This window comes from Aedes albopictus, chromosome 3 (genome assembly GCF_035046485.1).
Source record: "Aedes albopictus strain Foshan chromosome 3, AalbF5, whole genome shotgun sequence".
In the NCBI taxonomy this organism is placed as follows: Eukaryota; Metazoa; Arthropoda; class Insecta; order Diptera; family Culicidae; genus Aedes; species Aedes albopictus.
This window is the reverse complement of record NC_085138.1, coordinates 226,829,641-226,854,315: the sequence shown is the minus strand read 5'-3', so window position 1 is coordinate 226,854,315 and position 24,675 is coordinate 226,829,641. Positions and strand designations below refer to the sequence as shown.

Genomic DNA, 24,675 nt, shown 5'->3' with positions numbered 1-24,675 from the left:
TGTAGGTAACCCTGGAGGAATTTCTAGAGGAATCCCTGGAAGAATTCCTAAAGAAATCCGTAGAAGGAATCCCCTGGGAAATTCCTGAAGCAATCCCTGCTTGAATTGCTAGAGGAATCCGTGGAGGAATTTCTGGAGGAATCCGTGGAGGAATTCCTGAGGAAATTCCTGGAGAGTTTCTGGAGGAATTTTGAGGATTTCATCGAAAGAATTGCTGGAGAAATCTTGGGAGTAATTCTTGAAGGAACTCCTAGAGGAATTCCCGGTTGAAATTTCTGAAGAAATCCCTATAAAAAAACCTGAAGAAATCCGTGGAGGAATTCCGGAAATAATCGCTGGAGAAATTCCTGTAGGAATTCCTGTAGAAGTTCTTGTGAGAATCCCTAGAGTAATTTCTGGAAGAATTCCTGGAGAAATTACTTAAGGAATTCCAGGTGAAATCCCTAGAGAAATTTCAGGAGGAATCCCTGGAAGAATTTCTGGAGGAATAACTAGAGGAATTTCGGGAGGAATCCCTAGAGGAATCGCTGGAGGAATTCCTTGAGGAATTCCTGGAGAAATTCTGGAAGAAATTTCGGAAGAAATCCGTGTAGGTATTCCTGAAGGAATCCATGAGGAAAGTCCTGGAGGAATCCCTGGATGAATTCCAAGAGAAATCCCTGGAGGAATTCCTGGAGGAATCCCTAGAGGAATTTCATGCAATTACTGGAGGACTTCCTGAAGCAAACCCTAAAGGATCTTCTGGAAAAATCCCTAAAGCAATTACTGGAGGAATGCCTAAAGCAATTACTGGAGTAGTCCCTAAAGGAATCACTGGAGGAATCCCTAGAGGAATCCCTGGAGGAATACCTGGAAGATTTCTAGAGGAATCTTGAGGATTTCATTCTACGATTTCCAGGAGAAATTCCGGGAGTTATTCTTGAAGGAACTCCTAGAGGAACTTCCTGGTGGAATTCCTGAAGAAATTCCTATAAAAAAAACCTGGGGGAATTCCTGAATTAATCCCTGGAGAAATTCCTGTTGAAATAGCTGAAGAATAGACTGTCCAATAAAAAAATCGATGTTTAAAAAGTCAAGGTGCTCATGAAAGATATATTTATTTGAACCATTTTTGCAGATAATTTAGATTTTCTAAAAAATCGGTTAGGTTAGAGGTTCCGCCAAGGCGATTCATGAAAAATTACTCTTTTTCAATAAAATTCTCAAAAACAGTTTTTTTTTTCGTAATATTTCTTCAACTTCTTTATTTTTTAAATATTTTTGTATATTTGTATGAACCTCTAGGCATTCTTGAAGGGTATTGGTTTTTGAAATATTGTGTTTATATTAACGGCAGGATTTTTTTTTTGTACTAGTAAAAGGTCTATTTTTTGAGCGTTTGTCATCATAATTCACCAAAAAACTACATGTACTTTTTTTATTTTCAACCATGAATTTTTTTCTGATAGTCATTTTGCTAAAAAAAAAAGATTTTATATATCTGAAAAATATATCACGAATTTTTTTTTGGGACGGCCCACTAATGAAGTTCTTGGAGGAACCCCTAGACAAATTTCTGGAAGAATTTCTGGAGAAATCCCTAGAGAAATTACTAGAAGAATTCTAGGTGAAACTCCTAAAGGAATTCGTGTAGGCAAACATGAAGGAATTCGTAGAGGAATCCCTTGAAAAATTCATTAAGAAATCCGTCGAGAAGTTACTGAAGGAACCCCGGTGGAAATTCCTGAAGCAATCCCTGGTTGAATTCCTGAGGGAATCCCTGGAGAAGTTCTAGAAGAAATTCGAAAAGGTATTCCTGAAGGAATCTCTGAGGAAAGTCCTGGAGGAATCCCTGGAGGAATTCCTGAAAGAATTCCTTGTGCAATCCCTGGAGTAATTCCTGTAGGCAACCATGGCGGAATTCCTAGAGGAATCCCTGGAACCTGGAGGAATTCCTGAATTTATCCCTGAAAAAATCCTATAGGAATCCCTGTTGAAAAGACTGTCCCAAAAAAAAAAACGATGTTTAAAAGTCAAGCTGCCCAACCCTTAAAAAAGAATAAGAAAGATATACGTATTTGAAGCATTTTTGTAAATAATTTCTATTCTCTAAATAATCGTTTAGAGGCGATTTTTGAAAAATTACTATTTTGCATTAAAACTTTCGAACACATTTTTTATTTTCCTAATATTTCGGCTACTTCTGTGTTTTTTCAATACTTTTGTATTCCCCGAAATCCCTGAGGAAATTCCTGGAAGAATTCCTGGAGAAATACTGGAGGAATCCCTGGAGAAATTCCTATAGGATTATTATTATTTATCTAAAAATTCCTGGAGGATCCCTGGAGAAATTCCGTGAGGAATCCCTGGAGAAATTCCTGGAGGAATCCCTGTAGAAATACTGGAGGAATCCCTGGAGAAATTACTGGAGGAACCACTGGAGAATTTCCTGGCGGAATCCCTGGAGAAATTCCTGGAGAGATTCCTGGAGAAACACTGGAGGAATCCCTGGAGAAATTCCTGGAGGAATCCCTGGAGAAATTCCTGGAGAAATCCCTGTAGAAATTTCGGGAGGAATCCTTGGAGAAATTACTGGAGGAACCCCTGGAGAAATTCCTGGCGGAATCCCTGAGGAAATTCTTGGAGGAATTCCTGGAGAAATTAATGCAGGAATCCCTGGAGAAATTCCTGGACGAATCCCTGGAGAAATTCCTGGAGGAATCCTTGGAGAAATTCCTGGAGGAATCCCTGTCAAAATTTCTGGAGGAATCCCTGGAGAAATTCCTGGAGGAAGCTCTGGAGAAATTCCTGGCGAAATCCCTGAGGAAATTCCTGGAGGAATTCCTGGAGAAATACTGGAGGAATCCCTGGAGAAATTACTTGAGGAATCACTGAAGAAATTCCTGGCGGAATCCCTGACGAAATTCCTGGAGGAATTCCTGGAGGAATTCCTGGAGAAAAACTGGAGGAATCCCTGGAGAAATTCATGGAGGAATCCCTAGAGAAATTCCTGGAGGAATCCCTGGAGAAAATATTGTAGGAATCCCTGGAGAAATACTGGAGGAATCTCTGGAGAAATTCCTGGTGGAATCCCTGAGGAAACTCCTGGAGAAATTCCTGGAGAAATACTGGAGGAACCCCTGAATAAATTCCTGGAGGAATCCCTGAAGAAATTTCTGGAAGAATCCCTGGAGAAATTTCTGGAGGAATCCCTGACGAAATTCCTGGAGGAATTCCTGGAGGAATTCCTGGAGAAAAACTGGAGGAATCCCTGGAGAAATTCACGGAGGAATCCCTAGAGAAATTCCTGGAGGAATCCCTGGAAAAAATATTGTAGGAATCCCTGGAGAAATACTGGAGGAATCTCTGGAGAAATTCCTGGAGGAATCCCTGAAGAAATTCCTGGAGGAATCCCTGTAGAAATTTCGGGAGGAATCCTTGGAGAAATACTGGAGGAACTCCTGGAGAAATTCCTGGCGGAATCCCTGAGGAAATTCCTGGAGGAATTCCTGGAGAAATTACTGCAGGAATCCCTGGAGAAATTCCTGGACGAATCCCTGGAGAAATTCCTGAAGAAATACTTGGAGAAATTCCTGGAGGAATCCCTGTCAAAATTTTTGGAGGAATCCCTAGAGAAATTCCTGGAGGAAGCTCTGGAGAAATTCCTGGCGAAATCCCTGAGGAAATTCCTGGAGGAATTCCTGGAGAAATACTGGAGGAATCCGTGGAGAAATTACTGGAGGAATCACTGGAGAAAATCCTGGCGGAATCCCTGAGGAAATTCCTGGAGGAATTCCTGGAGAAATACTGGAGGAATCCCTGGATAAATTCCTGGAGGAATCCCTGGAGAAATTTCTGGAGGAATCCCTGGAGAAATTCCTGGAGGAATCCCTGGAGAAATTACTGGAGGAACCCCTGGAGAAATTCCTGGCGGAATCCCTGAGGGAACTCCTGGAGGAATTCCTGGAGCAATACTGGAGGAATCCCTGGAGAAATTCCTGGAGGAATCCCTGGAGAAATACTAGAGGAACCCCTGGAGAAATTACTGGAGGAACCACTGGAGAAATTCCTGGCGGAATCCCTGAGGAAATTCCTGGAGAAATTCCTGGAGAAAGACTGGAGGAATCCGTGGAGAAATTATTGGAGGAATCTCTGGAGAAATACAGGAGAAATTCCTGGCTACATCCCTGAAAAATTTCGTGGAGGAATTCCTGGAGAAATACTGGAGGAATCTCTGGAGAAATTACTGGAGGAACCACTGGAGAAATTCCTGGAGAAATACTGGAGAAATCCATGGGTAAAATCCTGCACACTCAAAACAGATTCGCGGGCTCGGCAAAATCGCGCACAGCCGTCTGCTCAGCAAAATCTTTATCTGGTATCTCAGCAAAAAGTGACTATTGTTAGCTGATTCTCAGCAAAACGATTGCCGACTATCAGCAATGAACTGTCAAAGTTGCCGAGATCCCGGCAAAATGATTGTTTGCTGATTGCTCGGCTGTGCGAATCTCGGCAAAAGTTTGAAAAAATGCTGATATTCCGGCAATCTGAATTAAGTGTGTGGAGGAATTGCTGAAGGAATCCCTGGAGAAATTACTGGAGGAACCCCTGCAGAAATTCCTGACGGAATCCCTGAAGAAATTCTAGGAGGAATTACTGGAGAAATACTGGAGGAATCCCTGGAGAAACTCCTGGAGGAATCCCTGAAGAAATTCTAGGAGGAATTCCTGGAGAAATACTGGAGGAATCCCTGGAGAAACTCCTGGAGGAATCCCTGGAGAAATACTGGAGGAACCCCTGGAGAAATTACTGGAGGAACCACTGGAGAAATTCCTGGCGGAATCCCTGGAGGAATTCCTGGAGAAATTCCTGGAGGAATCCCTGGAGAAATTTCTGGAGGAATCCCTGGAGAAATTCCTGGCGGAATCCCTGAGGAAATTACTGGAGAAAGACTGGAGGCATCCCTGGAGAAATTCCTGGAGGAATCCCTGAAGAAATACTGGAGAAATTCCTGGCTACATCCCTGAAAAAAATCGTGGAGGAATTCCCAGAGAAATACTGGAGGAATCTCTGGAGAAATTACTGGAGGAACCACTGGAGAAATTCCTGGAGAAATACTGGAGGAATCTCTGGATAAATTCCTTGAGGAATTCCTGGAGAAATTACTGGAGAAACCCCTGGAGAAATTCCTGGCGGAATCCCTGAGGAAATTCCTGGAGAAAGACTGGCGGAATCCCTGAAGAAATTGCTGGAGGAATTCCTGGAGAAATACTGGAGGAATCCCTGGAGAAATTCCTGGAGAAATTCCAGCAGAAATTCCTGGAGGAATCCCTGGAGAAATTACTGGAGGAATCCCTGGAGAAACACTGGAGGGATTCTGGGAGAGATTACTGGAGGAACCACTGGAGAAATTACTGGAGGAGCCCCTGGAGAAATTACTGGAGAAGCCCCTGGAGAAATTACTGGAGGAATTCCCAGAAAAATACTGGAGGAATCCCTGCAGAAATTTCTGTAGGAATCCCTGGAGAAATTACTGGAGGAACCCCTGGAGAAATTCATGGCGGATTCCCTGAAGAAATTCCTGGATAAATTCCCGGAGAAGTACTGGAGGAATCCCTGAAGAAATTACTGGAGGAACCCCTGGAGAAATTACTAGAGGAACCCTTGGAAAAATCCCAGGCGGAATCCCTGAGGAAATTCCTGGAGGAATTCCTGGAGAAATACTGTAAGAATCCCTGGAGAAATTACTGGAGGAACCACTGGAGAAATTTCTGGCGGAATCCCTGAAGAAATTCTAGGAGGAATTCCTGGAAAAATACTGGAGGAATCCCTGGAGAAATTCCTGGAGGAATCCCTGGAGAAATTCATGGAGAAATACTGGAGGAACCCCTGCAGAAATTACTGGAGGAACCCCTGGAGAAATTCCTGGCGGAATCCCTGAGGAAATTCCTGAAGAAATTCCTGGAGAAAGACTGGAGGAATCCCTAGAAAATTTTCTGGAAGAATCCCTGGAGAAATTCCTGGCTACATTCCTGAAAAATTTTGTGTAGGAATTCCCGGAGAAATACTGGAGGAATCTCTGGAGAAATTACTGGAGGAACTACTGGTAAAATTCCTGGAGAAATACTGGAGGAATCCCTGGATAAATTCCTGGAGGAATCCCTGGAGAAATACTAGAGGAACCCCTGGAGAAATTACTGGAGGAACCACTGGAGAAATTCCTGGCGGAATCCCTGAGGAAATTCCTGGAGAAATTCCTGGAGAAAGACTGGAGGAATCCGTGGAGAAATTATTGGAGGAATCCCTGGAGAAATACAGGAGAAATTCCTGGCTACATCCCTGAAAAATTTCGTGGAGGAATTCCTGGAGAAATACTGGAGGAATCTCTGGAGAAATTACTGGAGGAACCACTGGAGGAAATACTGGAGAAATCCATGGGTAAAATCCTGGGAGGAATTGCTGGAGGAATCCCTGGAGAAATTACTGGAGGAACCCCTGCAGAAATTCCTGACGGAATCCCTGAAGAAATTCTAGGAGGAATTACTGGAGAAATACTGGAGGAATCCCTGGAGAAACTCCTGGAGGAATCCCTGAAGAAATTCTAGGAGGAATTCCTGGAGAAATACTGGAGGAATCCCTGGAGAAACTCCTGGAGGAATCCCTGGAGAAATACTGGAGGAACCCCTGGAGAAATTACTGGAGGAACCACTGGAGAAATTCCTGGCGGAATCCCTGGAGGAATTCCTGGAGAAATTCCTGGAGGAATCCCTGGAGAAATTTCTGGAGGAATCCCTGGAGAAATTCCTGGCAGAATCCCTGAGGAAATTACTGGAGAAAGACTGGAGGCATCCCTGGAGAAATTCCTGGAGGAATCCCTGAAGAAATACTGGAGAAATTCCTGGCTACATCCCTGAAAAAAATCGTGGAGGAATTCCCGGAGAAATACTGGAGGAATCTCTGGAGAAATTTCTGGAGGAATCCCTGGAGAAATTCCTGGCTACATTCCTGAAAAATTTTGTGGAGGAATTCCCGGAGAAATACTGGAGGAATCTCTGGAGAAATTACTGGAGGAACTACTGGAAAAATTCCTGGAGAAATACTGGAGGAATCCCTGGATAAATTCCTGGAGGAATCCCTGGAGAAATTTCTTGAGGAATCCCTGGAGAAATTACTGGAGGAACCCCTGGAGAAATTCCTGGCGAAATCCCTGAGGAAATTCCTGGAGGAATTCCTGGAGAAAGACTGGCGGAAGAAATTGTTGGAGGAATTCCTGGAGAAATACTGGAGGAATCCCTGGAGAAATTCCTGGAGAAATTCCTGGAAAAATTCCTGGAGGAATCCCTGGAGAAATTCCAGGAGGAATCCCTGGAGAAACACTGGAAGAATTCTGGGAGAAATTACTGGAGGAGCCCCTGGAGAAATTACTGGAGGAGCCCCTGGAGAAATTCCTGGAGGAATTCCCGGAGAAATACTGCAGAAATTTCTGGAGGAATCCCTGGAGAAATTACTGGAGGAACCCCTGGAAAATTCATGGCGGAATCCCTTAGGAAATTCATGGAGGAATTTCTGGAGAAATACTGGAGGAATCCCTGGAGAAATTCCTGGAGGAATCCCTGGAGGAACCCCTGGAGAAATTTCTGAAGGAACCCCTGGAGAAATTCCTGGCGGAATATCTGAATAAATTCCTGGAGGAATTCCCGGAGAAATACTGGAGGAATCCCTGGAGAAATTACTGGAGGAACCACTGGAGAAATTCCTGGCGGAATCCCTGAAGAAATTCCTGGAGGAATTCCTGGTGTAATACTGGAGGAATTCCTGGAGAAATACTGCCGGCATCCCTGGAGAAATTTCTGGAGGAGTCCCTGTAGAAATTTCTGGCAGAATCCCTGAGGAAATTCCTGGAGAAATACTGGAGGAATCCCTGGAGAAATTCTTGGAGGAATCCCTGTAGAAATTTCTGGAGGAATTTCTGGAGAAGTTACTGAAGGAATCCCTGGAGAAATTCCTGGCGGAATCCCTGAAGAAATTCCCTGAGGAATTCCTGGAGAAATACTGGAGGAATCCCTGTAGAAATTTCTGGAGGAATCCCTGTAGAAATTCCTGGAGGAATCCCTGGAGAAATCACTGTAGAAATTACTAGATGAATCCCTGGAGAAATTACTGGAGGAAATTCTGGAGAAATTCCTGGCGGAATCCCTGGAGAAATTCCTGGAGAAATACTGGAGGAATTCCTGGAGAAATTCCTGGAGGAATCCCTGGAGAAATTCCTGGAGAAATTCCTGGAGGAAACCCTGGAAGTAGCCCTGAAGAAATTCCTGGAGAAATCCTTGGAGAAATTCCTGAAGGAACCCTTGAGAAACGCTTACTAAACTGCCAGTATATTGCTGTAGCAATAATTTAATTATTTGCCAAAGAAACTTATATAAGGAACTACGAATAATTCCTCAAAACACTACCGCAGAAATTTCCTTAAAAATTGACAAAGAAATGCTCAAAGAAATGCCAAAGAAATCTCCCAAAAATAGATTTGAGCGTAGAATGAGCATTTAGTTAAAATACCTAACATAAAGTAAAAACTAAAAAAAGATTTCGAGAATTTTTTAATAAACTTCTTAAAGAATCCAGAAATAAGTTTGCCGATAAATTTTAAATAAAATATTGTCCGAGTTGCCGAAGGAATTTTGTTTCTCAACGTCTACCATATTCATATTTATTATAGTACTAATAAGTAGTTGCACGACGAAAAGTACAAAACCTAACCACCCTGGGATGGTAAACCGGGTAAGCCAACACCGTTGTTTCCTGCTGCTGTCATCGCGGTGCGTCTGAGCCCGTTACGCCGGTACCTTTCTGCATCGCATCCGACTGCTACAGGCGCCCACCCGCCACCCCTTCTGTCGTATCATTGTTTGGTTCGCTCATCTTGCTGTCACAGGTTTGAACTGAATGGGATAATGGGAGCGAAATGGGGAGACGAACTTTCCCAAATGTCTCATAAACGGCAAAGAATCCGCAATGCCGTTCGCCTACGAGGACCGATAATCGCACCCGTGTCCATCGTTCGATCGGAACGAAAACAAACCACCGATCACGGTAGGACACCCACACATTCTCAACATTTTCCCCAACCAATACAGATGCATGTTTTGCATGTATTGGTGACGCGAAAGTATGTGAACACCAATACATTCACAGCAACTTAGCAACCGATGACACCCACACATTGCAGCTTGTCAATGTGTGGTCAAAAATACTACTCGAATTTTTGTGCGCGCAGGCGCACCATCAAATAAGCACGGAAAAGTGCTTCTACCGCCGACAAGCTACTTTTGCGCTTGCAGCGTGAGCGTTTCCTCCTAAAATATGCGCGCTTTGTTTTGGGTGTACTATATCAAACTGGTTGCCATTGCGCTGCTGTCACTTTTCTACCCTGTTCATGGCCAGTGAAGAGAATTGTCAGACAAAAGAGGCACAAAACAAGCAACAAAGAAGGTGCGACGATTACTCTTTATCCCTACTGGTAACAGATAATGACATGATCTCGATTTTTTTTTGTTGCAGACAAAACGGAAGCAGAATTTGTTGCGTACTTTTCAACTCGTGAATAATCAATTATTGCTAACCCAAAGTCGAAACTGTTTGATGATAGAGCTTCACCAGAGTTGCAGTGTTTACCGACTGGAAGTTACCGTTCGAAAATCGCAATGCAAGGCTTGAAAATCTCTAAACTCGTGGTGTACGATGTTAATCCCATTATTTTCAAGATGGGACAAACTTATGTCGCATGGGTTTGTTTGTCGCAACAAATACAGGTTGCGACATTGTCAATATTGTTGCGCGATGGTTGAATTTTGATTCACTGTGTGTGACTCATGTTCCTTTTCCAGTCTGATTGGGGATCTATTATGAGTTGCCCTTCGCCGACATTCAAGTTTCCGGGTCCGTTAAAGCACATGCTGAGAAGAGGGTCAGGTGCCAGTCGCTTTCGGGCCGAAGAGAAACTGGCGAAAAATTGCAAGTGCGGGGCTGGGATCGAACCCATGACCTTATGAAGCGAACATGTAGCCACTACGCCAATTACCCCGGCTTTGTGCGATGAAATTGATTTTATCTTAGAATTTGATTAAATGAGATATTGTATTGGCGAAACTCTTAATAAAATTGAGAGTGAAATGATTGGTGAAATTTTCGAGGAAATTCCTGATATGACTTCATTTTGTACTGCATGTCGGGGATGAAAATTTGTGAACACTGCTGTTGAACGGATGCAAAACACCAAAACAAGGCCTGATAATGCTTATTCGTGTCTGTTTCTGAGTTTTTTTGCAGATTCATGAAAAACGCATTTATTTGACTGGCAGTTTTGCTTTTCAGAAACAATGAAGCACAATACATTAGTTTCTTCTTCTTTTTAATGGCTCGACGTCCGCACAGGGACTTGGCCTGCCTCGCTTCAACTTAGTAGGGGTATTCACGAAACAGATTAAATTGCTGCGTAAGCCATGATTTTCCGCTTATTTGAAATGTTTCACGATTTTGCGAAAGAAATAATCAAAGATTGCCTTGGTGATCGCGACGTTTAATCAGTTTAATCAGTTTACGCTGTTTAGTGAATCCCCCTAGTGTTCTTTGAGCCCTTCCACAGTTATTAATTGAAGGGCTTACTTTGCCTGCCATTGTATGAATTTGTATATTGTGATGCAAGTACAATAATACACTATGCCCAGGGAGTCGAGAAAATTTTCCCAACTGGAACGGGAATCGAACCCGCCGTCTCCGGATTGGCGATCCATAGCCTTAACCACTAGGCTAACTGGAGACCCCAATATATTAGTTTATGATGAGTGATTACTTGTTTTCCTATTCAATCCATAACAATATGCATTTCTGTTAGTTATTTGCGATTATTCAAAAAGCCCTACAGCAGGCCTGGTAGTAGGCAAGTAACTGTTTAGTGAATCGGTAACTATTTTGGAGTCAGTCAAAATGTAATCCTTATTTTTAAAACATATCAACAAATCACTTTTTCTTTCGAATGTCACTATTGTCAACTATTTTTAATATTCTTGCTGGGAGAGTTTCAGTAGAATATTCTTGTGGAAATATAATCACGTTTTCTAGAAAATTTACTGGTATATTTGTCAATCTTGGTAACAATCGTCCAAAATGTGATTGATTTGGTAAAAATCCAGCAGCAAATTGTTGTAGTGCTACCCTACAATTTCTTCCAGAAATTCTTCTGGGATCTTCGAGAATTGATCTTTCTAAAACCTGCTAAATTTAGCTAATAATGTTCAAAAGTTCTTCAAGATTAGATTACATTTAAAAGACAGTATCGTCCCCAGCCACAGGCTGTACAGACTGAACCAGAGTGCTATTTGAGAATAGTTGACTCTGAGCTCATTTGTATTCCTTGCTATTGAGACTCGTGGGTATTGATGCACATCACATGAGCTTTGCGAGTCTCAATGATACGTCTTAAACCATTAAGTAAAATTATTCCTGGAGAAAAGCCAGGAGATTCGTAGTCCAGAATGCCATTGGAGGAGCCAGCTTTTTCTTTTTTCTTAGGCTGGCACAAATTCAATTTTGACTTTTTGTCTCTTCTTCTTCTTCTTTTTCTTCTTTATGGCTCTACGTTCCCACTGGGACTTGGCCTGCCTCGCTTCAACTTAGTGTTCTTTGAGCACTTCCACAGTTATTAATTGAAGGGCTTGCTTTGCCTGCCATTGCATGAATTTGTTCATTGTGTGGCAAGTACAATGATACTCTATGCCCAGGGAGTCGAGAAAATTTTCCCGATCAGAACGGGCATCGAACCCGCCGTCTCCGGATTAGCGATCCATGGCCTTAACCACTAGGCTAACTGGAGACCCCTGGACTTTTTGTCTCACCCTCCTCCAAAAATTTTTGGCTGGATTTTGCATTTTGAGGGGGCAGATAAAAAGTTAAGTATTTATCAAAATATCGGGTCGTGCTAAAAATTCTTTAACTAATCCGATGAGTTTTTTTTTTCAGATTTTTTTATTATTACACATTATTCTCCCTTCGACCAGCCAAACAGTGGTATGACAAAAAGTCCAATACATATTTTAACGGCCTTATTCACTCTTAAACATACACGCGGACAGAGGAGACAAGCTGCTAATTATAACATGATTGTAAAAGAAAATACTAGATCTAGTCCAAAAACAGTTTGTTCGGACCGTTGAGAACATTTGGTAGAATTCTATAGTTAATTCTTAAAAAATGTTTCTGTGAAACCTCATTATTGATGACATTTTCGCTTGAAATCTTGGTAGAATTTCCAAAGCAACAGGACGGTTTTTTAAAACGAGTTTTAAAGGTCTTTTTTTTTTTCTTCCTACTTCACGCCAATAATACTAATCGTGAACAATGTCGATCATCATCCTCACAGTAATTTTAACCTGGGAGCGTTGTGTACTGAGTACACACACTATGAAAAAACAAGCTTGTGGTACTACTAACGTGGTGTCGCTGTCGTGGTGGCCGATAACCCGTCTGCTCGAGGGTTAACGCACAATCTATCAATTTTGAGCCCACCAAACGGCAATCCACGCATCAACGTGAACCTCTACCAAATAATCATTTCTCAAACACTTCCAAATCTGCATGAGCTTGCTCAAGAGCTGTACGATGTGCAATCAGCTGTGGTCAAGCGATTCTCAAAAGTTATCAATTTTTAATTCTTAATACTCGGAGAAGAAGGAAGCACTATTCTGTCAAATTGCTACGTAACTTGTTAATGACACTTTACTTTTTTCTAGCAGTGTGGTTAACGAAGTACACTATGGACCTGGAAAGTACTGTGGTAAGGATTAAGACATGATTTCTCACCCAAAAACTTTACTTCTGAATTCGCAGTGTTGTCGTATGTGTAACACAAGATAGAAGTTCAGACAATAACTGTCCAAAGTCCGTAACTCATAGGGTATTGGTTCCCTTATTAAGCATGTGGCTCCCATTTTCATCCTACGAAAAACAAAGGAATGAAGCACTGTTTGTTTTGTTTCTTATTTTTGTATTTTTTGTTAGAAGTGAGCACGCATGAAAACAAAAAGAACGGAATCAATCGGTGCCGTAATCGCTTGTTTTCGAATAGGATGAAATTGGGAGCGTAAGATTACTGATGGAACACAAACCCTATTTGTGGAAGTGTTAATAAGAATACTAACATATAAATTTGTACAAACTCGAAGAAAGAACGTTGGTCCACGTAAAACTATAAGATAAGATTAGTTGGTCAAACATCAAGCACCTCGATCACGGCGTGATTTGTTGATAAGGCCTCGGATGTACGGTGTTAATTGATGACTTAGTTGGACGTCTATGAATTACATACACTCATCAATTTTCACGTTCGCAACTCAGTCATCATCGAGGTAAAACGAAAAATAAATATTGCAATATTTGCGGAAATTCCGTCTTATTTTGTCGCTCCTGTTCTAGCGCGGGGTAAGTGTTACGACACAGTTTTGCTATTTTGTTCCTGGCCAGGTCCCAAGTACCCCTACTGCTCAGAATGCGCCGCACGAAACGAAGGGACAAATTTCATTTCTCAAGTTTCTGACAACGTCAGCGAGGAAAATAACAGAGCATTTTGTGCGACACGGCTAGAACGAAAAAAAAAAGTACGAAAAACTCGGCGACACACAACGTCTGCTGCTGCTGCGATGTACCATCCCCGTAAAACGTATAAATTTGCTTTTGAATGAACTAGTGCTGTGCTGGCTGCTCTGTATATCGACATACATATTCACCGATGGTTCGCTATAAATAATAACCTCTGCGGTGGCTAGGTAGGTAGGTTGTGATGCAGGCAGGCAGGCAGGCGACCTAACGAAGAAGACCAGCTCTAGGGAGAGAGAGAGAACGTGTGATTTTGATTGAAGAGGGCCGAGGAGAGCCGGGTGGAGTAGCGGAAAATGCTCTGTTGCCAAGTTTGCGACCTCGCTTTGCGGGGAACATCAGCAGCCAGCTTAGCTCAACATTGTACCACCGGCGGCTGTTAGGGGGAGTCATAGGGTGTTTAAAATAGTATGGGATCTTCATGAACGATTAATGTTAATGTAAAATCTTCTCATCTGTACGGTTGAACATCTGTTTTATGTGTGGTTTGTTGTATTTTATGAATTAATCGATTTATAAGCGATTAGGTGTTACTTGTAGGGTTACAATTTCCTCCGTTGAATCTACGTCGGCTCCAGAAGCACGTTCTCCTCCATTTGGGAAATTTGTGCCATCGCCATGAACCCGAGCCTATTCATCATTAACCTGAAGGAGAAGGGAAGGAAAAAAGATGGGACAGGGAAAAGAACAGGTAAGGGAATAGTATCGTCATACACACATAAGCGTACCACAATGGAATCACACAGCGTCCTGAAAAGGGCACTGTAATAACGCATAAGCGTACCACAATGCGTTCGACCAGCGCCCTGACAAGGACACTTCGTTAACGCATAAAGCGGGTAAAGAACAACAGAACGTCCTGAAGATTTAAGTTTCTGAAGTCAGTTTCGCTTAATAAGTGTTTACTCGGAAACGCAGTTGTGCAAAAACTGGACAGGACAGGACATATCAAATGATACGAAGCTCCATAATCACAGCTATCACATACAAATGAATTAGCTTGCTGGATATTCGTCATGTGATAGCTGAGTCGGCAGTGACTAGTCAACGCTTTGACCAGCATATCGCAATTCTGCTGCAATTAGCCAGATTTGTTAGACATTTTACTGTCCCTAAAGATGGCTCAGTACAATACAATTTTGTTTGATGCCATAACTCCAAACTATTCCAATATTGTGTGTGCTGAGTGACAGCCCAGATGTCAATACGGAACTTATTGAGAAATGGGTGACAAAATGTCGAAAGACAAAACGTCGAATGCCAAAACGTCGAAAGGACAAAACGTCGAAGGGAAAAAACGTCGAAAAGAGCGTAAGTGTTCGCAGTTCAGTGTGGATTTTTTTTTTTCTTCAAATTTTGTGTTAATTTAAATCAATCCTGTTGGTAGCCTGAGAGGGGTGGCGAAACGGTAGATCCACCATAAGATGGCAGGATGATGAACTGATTAACACAGGAATATTGTCTCGGGTCACTGTCCAAGCGCTGAAGGTCAGTGACTCATTATGCATTCAGACCCGAGTTGAAACTACCAACTGAGTAAAGAGTATTGTTTGGATACTTAGCATTGTTGAACTAGTACCATATCCTGTGAATACCGGATGAATGCGGAGAAGGGCAGCTATTTTAGGCAGAACTTCGGTTCTGAATGAGGAAAGCATTCCTTCCCATCCCTTACGTTGGAATGGAAAGTACCGAAAGTCGTGCCGTAAACCAAACCAGACGCCTTTGAAGGAACAATGCGCCCAATGATCGTCATCGCCACCCTAAAGGTGCCAGAGATCCGGCCGATGATAGCTAGAGGCCGCTTTCGTAGTCACCCTGAAGGAAGTTGTGACGTAATGCAGAAAATTTGTGGTAGGTGCCACTGGCAGTGTGTCACTCGCAGTGTTGCATTTGATAGCGATTGATTTGCATTGAAGTTCAAATACGACACGCTGCGATCGAACATATTTTAACATTATTCAGTTCAAATTTTTGAACGCGTGTGAGCTCGTACCTAAGTGAAATCAACTTGAACAAATAGTAAGAACTGCAGCCGTAGAATGCCCTCGTGTCCGATGTCACAATGTTTCCGGTCATTTTTCGCATAGAAGGACCAGGTACCCATACAAGGTAAAAAGCAGCGTTTGTTGAATTCAGGTCCTCGATTTGAGCTTGACACGCGATAACTAACTTGGACATAGAGTTGGCCGAAGTAAGTGCTTCAATAGTAGCCTGGCTATCTGAACTGAAGCATATGTCTTTGCCCATTACGTGCTGCTGAAGTGCTGATTTTACTCCGCACGTAAGAGTAAAAATTTCAGCCTGAAAAACGGTGCAGTGTCTACCAAGTGAGTAAGACTGATGTAGCTTTAGCTCACGAAAGTGGACACCAGCATCTGCTCGACCTTCGAAAAGGGAGCCATAACGTATGTTATGTTATGCCGTCTGAAATACTTCTCTCCAGATAACCAGATGTGCACTCTTCCCGGGAAGGGAATATATGGAAAATTACAAGCAATAGTAAGATCACTTGGAGCAAGGACAACTCTGTCCCAATTCTCCAAAAGTGGAGACAACGAGGTGTGTGGATCTGCGGTTCACAGGAGTTTCCTCTAGTAAACCGATTACCTGTAGGTGGTAAGTGCAAGAAAGTGTTTCTTGTTTAAGATGACTGTGCAGTGGGATAACGTCAAACAGAACTTCGAGTGCTGCCGTGGGAGTTGAAGAAAACGCTCCAAACATCGCCATCAAGCACGTCCTTTGGAGATGGCCTAATTTTGATTTGATAGTAAGATCACTTGGAGCAAGGACAACTGTGTTCCAATTCTCCAAAAGTGGAGACAACGAGGTGTCTGGATCTGCGGTTCACAGGAGTTTCCTCTAGTAATCCGATTACCTAGGTGGTAAGTGCAAGAAAGTGTTTCTTGTTTAAGATGAATGTGCAGTGGGATAACGTCAAAGAGAACTTCGAGTGCTGCCGTGGGAGTTGAAGAGAATGCTCCGAACATCGCCATCAAGCACATCCTTTGGAGATGGCCTAATTTTGATTTGATCATTCTCACTTCGCCCTATTGCCACCACACAAGATATCCATAAGCCAATATTGGCCGAACAACAATTGTGTCAATTCATTTGACACAAGTTTCACCAAAGGTTCGCCGGCATTTCTTGTTCCTGAACTCAATATGAGGTGTCCAGGAAAGCTTGGAATCAAGAATAACTCCAACTTACTTTACCTGATCATTTATTTCAGAATCATAGAGACGCAAAGGTCGAACGCCATTACGGTTTCGCCTTCCCGTGTAAAGAACAGTAGATGTTTTATTCAGATTTACCGAGTAATTGGCGACACCAACCCACAACTACCTGAAGGGCGTTTTGCATCAGGTCGAAAAGGGTGCTGATGCACATACCAACTAACAATGTTAGGTAGTCGTCGGCAAAACCATAAGTAGGAAAACCGCTATTATTTAGTTGCCTCAATAGCGTATCTGCTACGAGATTCCACAAAAGCGGTTATAAGACTCCCCCTTGGGGGCATCCACAAACACTCAATTTCCTAATCCCTGCTAGACGCAATGTCGAGAAGAGATTTCGGTTTTTGAGCATTTGGTGAATCCAATTGGAAATCATTGGAGATATACCATGACTCCGTGCGGCTTCCAATATGGCATCGAAAGGCACCCTTGATATCTAAGGGTATGGCCAGAGTGGACGCGTCCGTGGCGCGGATTTCCCATACGATTTGACAGCTCCTTATTATTGATTGTTATTCCTTTGTGTGCAAATTTCCGCGCCGCGTCCACTCTGGCCGGCACTTAAGAAAACACTCAAACAAGATTGCTTTTGAGCGAATGCTTTCTCGATATGGTAAACAACCTTGTGTAAAAAATTACAGTGAACTTTCCAGATTGGTAAGAATGCTGGTTCCCATTAAAAGTCACGTTGACCACGGATGTGATGATCGACAATGCGTTCCAAGCATTTCAGAAGAAAAGAGGCCAAACTGATAGGTTTGAAACTCGTTGCTTCTACGACGCATGACTAACTTTCAGAATGGAGCGATTCCAAGCAACAGCATCAAAATTAAGGAAATTTTTTAATTCGTGATTTTCTATTGAACTGAAACTTTGCACAGTTTTTAAGTTCCATCTAAATCGTCATTTTCCGATATCAATTTTTTATTTTGAATCACGACTAACTTTTCAAAAGAGTGTATGTGAAAATGGTTCAAAAATATTCAAAAATCTGCACAGCCAAAATGGTTCGTTCGATTGCAATAAATTTTTCAGCAAAGTTAGATAACTAAATGGTGATTCCTAAGAAAACATACACTGTGAAAAAACATCTTTTTTAACATTAAAAAATATCATTTTTGTCACAAAAACTCAAATATCTCAAAACCCTATCTTTTTACCAACGTAATTTTTTTAGGGAAGACGGTCCATTGTATTAGCAATCTACCATAAAAATTTGGTGATGGTAAACTAATAAACAAAAAAGTTTTCACATTTGGTAAATATTTTTTTCTGTGTAAATTATTTCGATCAGAAATCGCAGTTAGATGCAGATTTTATTGTTCAGCAAAGTTAGATAACTAAATGGTGATTCCTAAAAAAAATGTACACTGTGAAAAAAAAAAATCTTTTTTTAACATTAAAAAATATCATTTTTGTCACAAAAACTCAAATATCTCAAAACCCTATATTTTTACCAATGTAATTTTTTAGGGAAAACGGTCCATTGTATTAGCAATCTACCATAAAAATTTGGTGATGATAAACTAATAAACAAAAAAGTTATGACAATTCAAACATTCCACAATTTTCACATTTAGTAATAATTTTTTTTAGTGTAAATTATTTCGGCCGGAAAGCGCAGTTTGATGCTGATTTTATTGTTAATGGCCTTGCGTGAGTAAAACAATCTGTTTTTATTATGTATTATGTATATTATATGTACAGTACTGTTCCGATTTTATCACGCCCTCCGCGCATTAGTCGTTTATTGATTAATTTGCTGTTACATTTGAGGACAAGTGTTTTCCCTCTTCTTCAAGATGAATGTTGAAAGCGTGTTTTGCAACGTTAAAAATATTGAAATGGGTATAAATGTTGAAGTATATTTCAAAGCATTTTTGAAAAGAGGCGTGATTAAATTGTTTAAACAGATGTCGCTGATGGTACGGTGGCATGACTCTCTGCACTTAGCACTTCTGGCAATTTCTCAGTTGTTGTCGTTTTCGAACTTCCTGCGCCCTGCTTTACCGATGATATACAGATGGCTCGTTTGTCAAAGTCTAGACGGCAGGACGTGCAAATGCGTAAATTTGTATTCAATTTGGGCATAACCAGTCTCTTTCAGTTTATCTATGAGATTTCGTAACTCTTTTGAACATTTTTTTTTTTCACAAGCGGTCTACAAGAGAGCGTTGAGTTGAAGACCTTTGAGAAAGCGACTGTTCATGTTGTTCGTTAGATTATAATAAACAAAATCACTTATTAGTTTTAACTGACTAGTTTGGTGTTGTTTGCTTGGACGAAGAAAAAATTTACTATAAAATTTTTAATATCCATAGCGGTAGTATTTTTTTGCTTTTTCGTGAGCATTTTCATGGTATGTATACAGTAAGGTGGCCCACACTTATATGAAAAACAAAAATTTCGAAAAATGCCAAGTCTTACCTTCTAAATCAGTTGTTTTGGAGTCCCAGAAGCTACGTTCAAAATTTGAGCAAAATCGGTTGAGCCTAAGGGGGCGCTCAAAACGCTTGAAGTTTGTATGGGAAAACTTGGCCAAATGTATGCAGAAATTTTAAGTTTTCGAATTTTGCCGCCAGGTGGCGCTGTAAGCGTTCAATAATCAAACCCTTTGGTCTTATTGTAGGTGACTATATGCCAAACAACTTTGTCGAAGACCGCAAAGTGATCCAACTTCTGTGAAAAAAGTTATACCCTTGGTAAAGTGAGGATAAACTTTATTGTTGTTTTTCCAATACATGTAAAAGAATAATATCAATAATGAAATCTCACTACTTTGCCTCACTTTGCCTAGGGTATAACTTTTTTCACAGGCGTCGGATCACTTTGCGGTCTTCGACAAAGTTGTTTGGCATATAGTCACCTACAATAATACCAAAGGGTTTGATTATTGAACGCTTACAGCGCCACCTAGCGGCAAAATTAGAAAACTTAAAATTTCTACATACATTTGGCCAAGTTTTCCCATATAAACTTCAAGCGTTTTGAGCGCCCCCTTAGGCTCAACCGATTTTACTCAAATTTTGAACGTAGCTTCTGGGAGTCCAAAACAACTTATTTAGGAGGTAAGACTTAGCATTTTTCGAAATTTTTGTTTTTCATATAAGTGTGGGCCACCCTAGTATACAGACAAACAAACGTAACACTGACGAAATTTTCATTGACCACGCCTTTAACGATCATTTTGAATCTTGGTTGTGGCTTTCATAACCAGAAGAGTGCCCATCGTTTTTCTTTGCGTTTGACGTTTCACACTAGCGCCTTCTGATGACGCAGTGTTTCGTGAAACATTTCTGGTAGTGTGAACTGGGCGATGGATTTTCACGAAAATTGTTCTAGACGTTTTGTCTGTTTGTCTGTGGTATGTACCTCTCATGCATTTGTTGTTGTTGAAGTTACTCGCATTTTTCCGATCATAAAGTCTGTTCTCTAAGGGCCGATTTCTTCACCTCGGCTTAACCCGTAAGCCAGGCTTACCCATATAGTTAAACCTGGCTTAACGCCTAAGCCAGGGTGAAGAAATCGACCCTAAGGGCCGATTTCTTCACCCGGGCTTAAATTTTAAACCAGGCTTAGCAAAATTTTAAGCCAGGCTTAACTTTTTTTCGATTTCTTCACCTCGGCTTAACCACTAAACCCGGTTTAATAAAGCTACGGTTTACGTTAAGTGTGGCTTATTTTAAGCGGTGCTCTGAGGTGGCTTAGCAGCGCTAAGCCAGGCCCAAGCCGCAAATTGCAGAGTTTGGGTTTCTTCACCCGCTTCATGGATACATTTTTAAAACAGCAGAAAATATTTTTAATGAAACATGTACACTTAGGAACGATACAATTGTAAAACTTTTGAATACGGATGGAGGCGATCATATAGAAAATGATAATCTACATCCAGCACGTCGTCAATATAAAATATTCAACATCGGTTTTTGGGACAATCAAGTTTTTACATTAGATTGAAAGTCTTCATAAAGGCACCGTGTTTGCAAATTTGTCATCCTGATTTGGAAATCGAAAGCACATTTGCATTGAAGTTTCTATTTATTTTAAGCCAGTCCTTTCCATAATGTCAGGTCACAATGAACAATGTTATGGTTCAAGAGATATTATTTTTTTAACCAACAAATTACACTCAAAACAAAATTCTTCTAATAACTTTTTATACACTGATTTCTTACAAAAACTTAGTTCAAATCACGTTTAGTCAATCGAATATTCAACATTTTGACTCATAATTCTAAATATAAAAAGTATTATTCGTGGTGTACTTCTAAACATGACTTATTTTGAATACCTAATAGGGTGACGATGGCTATTATCGGCAGGTTTGTTCTCTTTGTCGTGGGAGTTTTTCGTTGGCCAAAATGCCTGAAACATTGCCATATCATTCAGCTTAATTTGGAAGGATTTGTGGCCAACTTTGAGTTCAATAGGTTTCAAAAAACCTTTCATGACGACGAAAACAAACTGCCGAAAATACATAAGTTCCACTACCTTAAAATGACGCAAGCGGATTTTAAATATCTTTTCGCAACTCAGCACTATGAAATTTGATTTATACTTGCCGTATCACAACGGACTAGTTTTTCATACTATGCCAAAAAATTGCAATATGATTCATAAGCACGATGGTACTGATAGAAATGATCATATTCTAGTGATTTGTTTTTCACTGCAAAAATGTTTTGCAACTCGTTACAGAGGAATTCCTGGAGGAATCACAGATAAATTCCTGCAGCAATTCCCGGATCCCTCAAAGAAAGTCCTGGATGAATTCATGAAAGAGCCTCTGAGGATGTTCCTGGAAAAATCTCTTGATGTATTCCTGGATGATCTTGTGGAAGAATCTCTGGAGGAATCCCTGGAAAAATCCTGGAGGTATCTCGGAGTAATCCCTGAAGAAATTTCTGGAGAAATCCATGGAGGAAATCCCCGAAAGAAATTCCTGCAAGAACTTCTGGAAAAAATGTGTAGGAATCGCAAATAAATTCCTGGAAGAATTCCCGAAGGGATTTCTTAAACAAATTCAGGAAGAATTTCTGAAGGAACCCCTGGAGGTGTGCCTAGAGGAATCCTTGGGCAAATTCCTTGAGGAATTCTGGGAGGAATCTCAGAGGAATTCCAGAAGAAATTCCTGGATGATCTAGTGGAAGAATCTCTGAAAGAATCCTTTAAAAATCCTAAAGGAATTCCTGAAAGAGTTGCTAGAAGAAACTCTGAAGGTATTCTTGAAGGAATCTCTGGTAAAATCTCATAGGAGTTCCTGGACAAAAACCTGAAGAAATTCCTCGAGGGATCCTTGGAGGTATTCCTGGATAAATTCCTGGAGGAATCCTCGGAGAAATTCCTGGAGGAACTCTTGTAGGAATCGCAGATAAATTCCTAGATGAATTCCCAAAGGGATCTCCTAAAGAAAGTCTTGGAAATATTCCTGCAGGAACCCCTGAAGGTGTTCCTGGAGAAATTCCTGGAGGGATCTCAGAGGAACTACTGGAGAAATCCCTGGATGCATTGCTGAAGGATCTTGTGGAAGAATCTCTGGGGAAATCCCTGGAAAAAATCCTGGAAAGTTTCTAGAGGAAATCCTGGAGGAACTTGAAGTAATCTCTGGAAAAATCTTAGACGAATACCTGGAGAAAAACATGAAGGAATTCCTCGATGAATTCTTGGAGAAATTCCTCTAGGAATCCCTGGAATAATTCCTGAGGAATCCCTGGAAAAAAATTCATGCTGGAATTCCTGTAGGAATCGTAGATAACTTTCTGGAGAAATTCCTGCAGGGACCCCTTAGAGAAAGTCCTTGAAAAATTCCTGAAGGAGCCCCTGGAGGTGTTCCTGGAGGAATCCCAAGGCAAACTCCTGGAGGAATCTTAGAGGAAATTTCTTCAAAATGATCTAGACTCTGAAGCATCACACGACCAACACACTTTCAAAAAGTCATTTTCAAAATGCAACTTTAACAAGGCGATAATGGAGATTATTTATTCGAAGGCAATTCTGGATATCAAAACATAAAGCAACATTGCAACGCCTTTTCTGCAATGTGGCACTCCAACTTTGTACAATGACAGGCAAATTCGAACACCACATGTTGTGGAACGATCATATGAAGTAGTTACTAAATCGAAGATCTTCGATACTAGCGTTGGGTAAAATATTAACAGTCTAGGTAGTTCATCATTATTAATTTCCTTCTGCATCCGAAAAATTTACCGAGCGATTTCACTTTTCCTGCTCAAATTTCAGCGGATGTTTTGTTGTTGTTACTCCATACTGCATATAACGGGCATTTCAAAATATCGGCGGCTTAAAATGACGTTTCCATTGGAAAGTCACTGGAATGATATGGGAAAATTCGTTAAGCTTGGCTTAGCGTAAGCCATCGCCTTCATTTGCTAAGCCGGTATGAAGAAATGCAAATATTTAAACCTGGCTTAAAACTTCGGCTTAACTTTAAATGTGGTTTAAGATAAACCAGGCTTACGTCGTTAAGCCGGGTAGGTGAAGAAATCGGCCCTAAGAGGTATTTTTTTGCACATCAACTAGACGTATACGCGTATATATAAAACTTTTATTATGCAGCTTTCGTCTTCAAAATAAGTTGAATTCCATTTTTCTTATGATCAACAGCTTTTCAACACTATCAAGGGATTTTTTCATCAGTCACGTACAATAAAAAGTATGACAATCTCAATATTTTTGATCACAACACTGGATCGCGTGTAAGGTTCAAATAGATACTATAGTAATTATAAATAATCAAACAAAAATATCATGAAAACAACTTGTTTAATTCATGCGGTAGCCTTTACAATAAAATCAGCATCAAAATATAGTTCTCGAAATAATTTACACAGAAAAAAAATTTTTTTTTTTGTTACTAAATGTAAAAATTGTGAAATGTTTGAAATGTCATAACTTTTTTGTTTATCAGTTTACCATCACCAAAATTTTATGGTAGATAGCTGATATAATGGGCCATTTTCCCTAAAAAATTGACGTTGGTAAAAAGATAGGGTTCTGAGATATTTGAGTTTTTGTGACAAAGATCATATTTTTTTATAGTAAAAAAAGAAATTTTTTACAGTGTATATTTTCTAAGGAATCATCATTTAGTTATCTAACTTTGCTGAAAAATTCATAACAATCGAACAATCCGTTTTTGCTGTACAGCTTTTAGAATATTTTTGAACTATTTTCGCATACACCCTTTTGAAAAGTTAGTCGTGAGTGAATATGAAGGTTTGATATCGAAAAAAGGCGATTTAGATGAAATTGAAAAACTGTGCAAAGTTTCAGATATTTTTGAAATGGTCGCTCAGGATCGACTGACATGACTCCGTGGAATTCCTCAATGAACTTTATAGTAATATCCCTCCAAGATTTTGAAATATTCCCTGTAGCAAAACTGCAAACAAGTAGTTTTTTCAAAACAAGTAGTTTTTTTCAAAAGCTGTTTCGTGCCCTCTCAATCGATTCTATAGTCATGATACTTCGAGCCGAAGCTAGAGAATCATAACTACAAGAAAAGACATCAGGTTCATCTGAAGATGTAATATCCACACATCTGGAGAACTGAAGTACTGAATAAACATTCAAGAGTTTCCTCATCAGAGGAACTGAAGTCGCCATTTGGCAAACGAAGTTTGTTCACTCGGAAATCCTTAGATTCCGCAAGTATTTTGATCAACTGACTGGCTTCGCTCCAATTGGAAACATGTGTACAAAGGTTTTTCCAGCCGGATCGTTCAGCAGACCGGAGGCCTAGAACTTGCGAGCCGACCCGAAAGCCTCCGAAACAGCCAAACGT

General features: G+C 40.7%; 1 protein-coding gene across 6 annotated transcripts in view; it reads left to right on the top strand.

The window, feature by feature from the left end:
• Positions 1–24,675, top strand: part of LOC109397755 (uncharacterized) — a 199,072-nt gene that overhangs the window by 57,775 nt on the left and 116,622 nt on the right. The window lies entirely within an intron of this gene.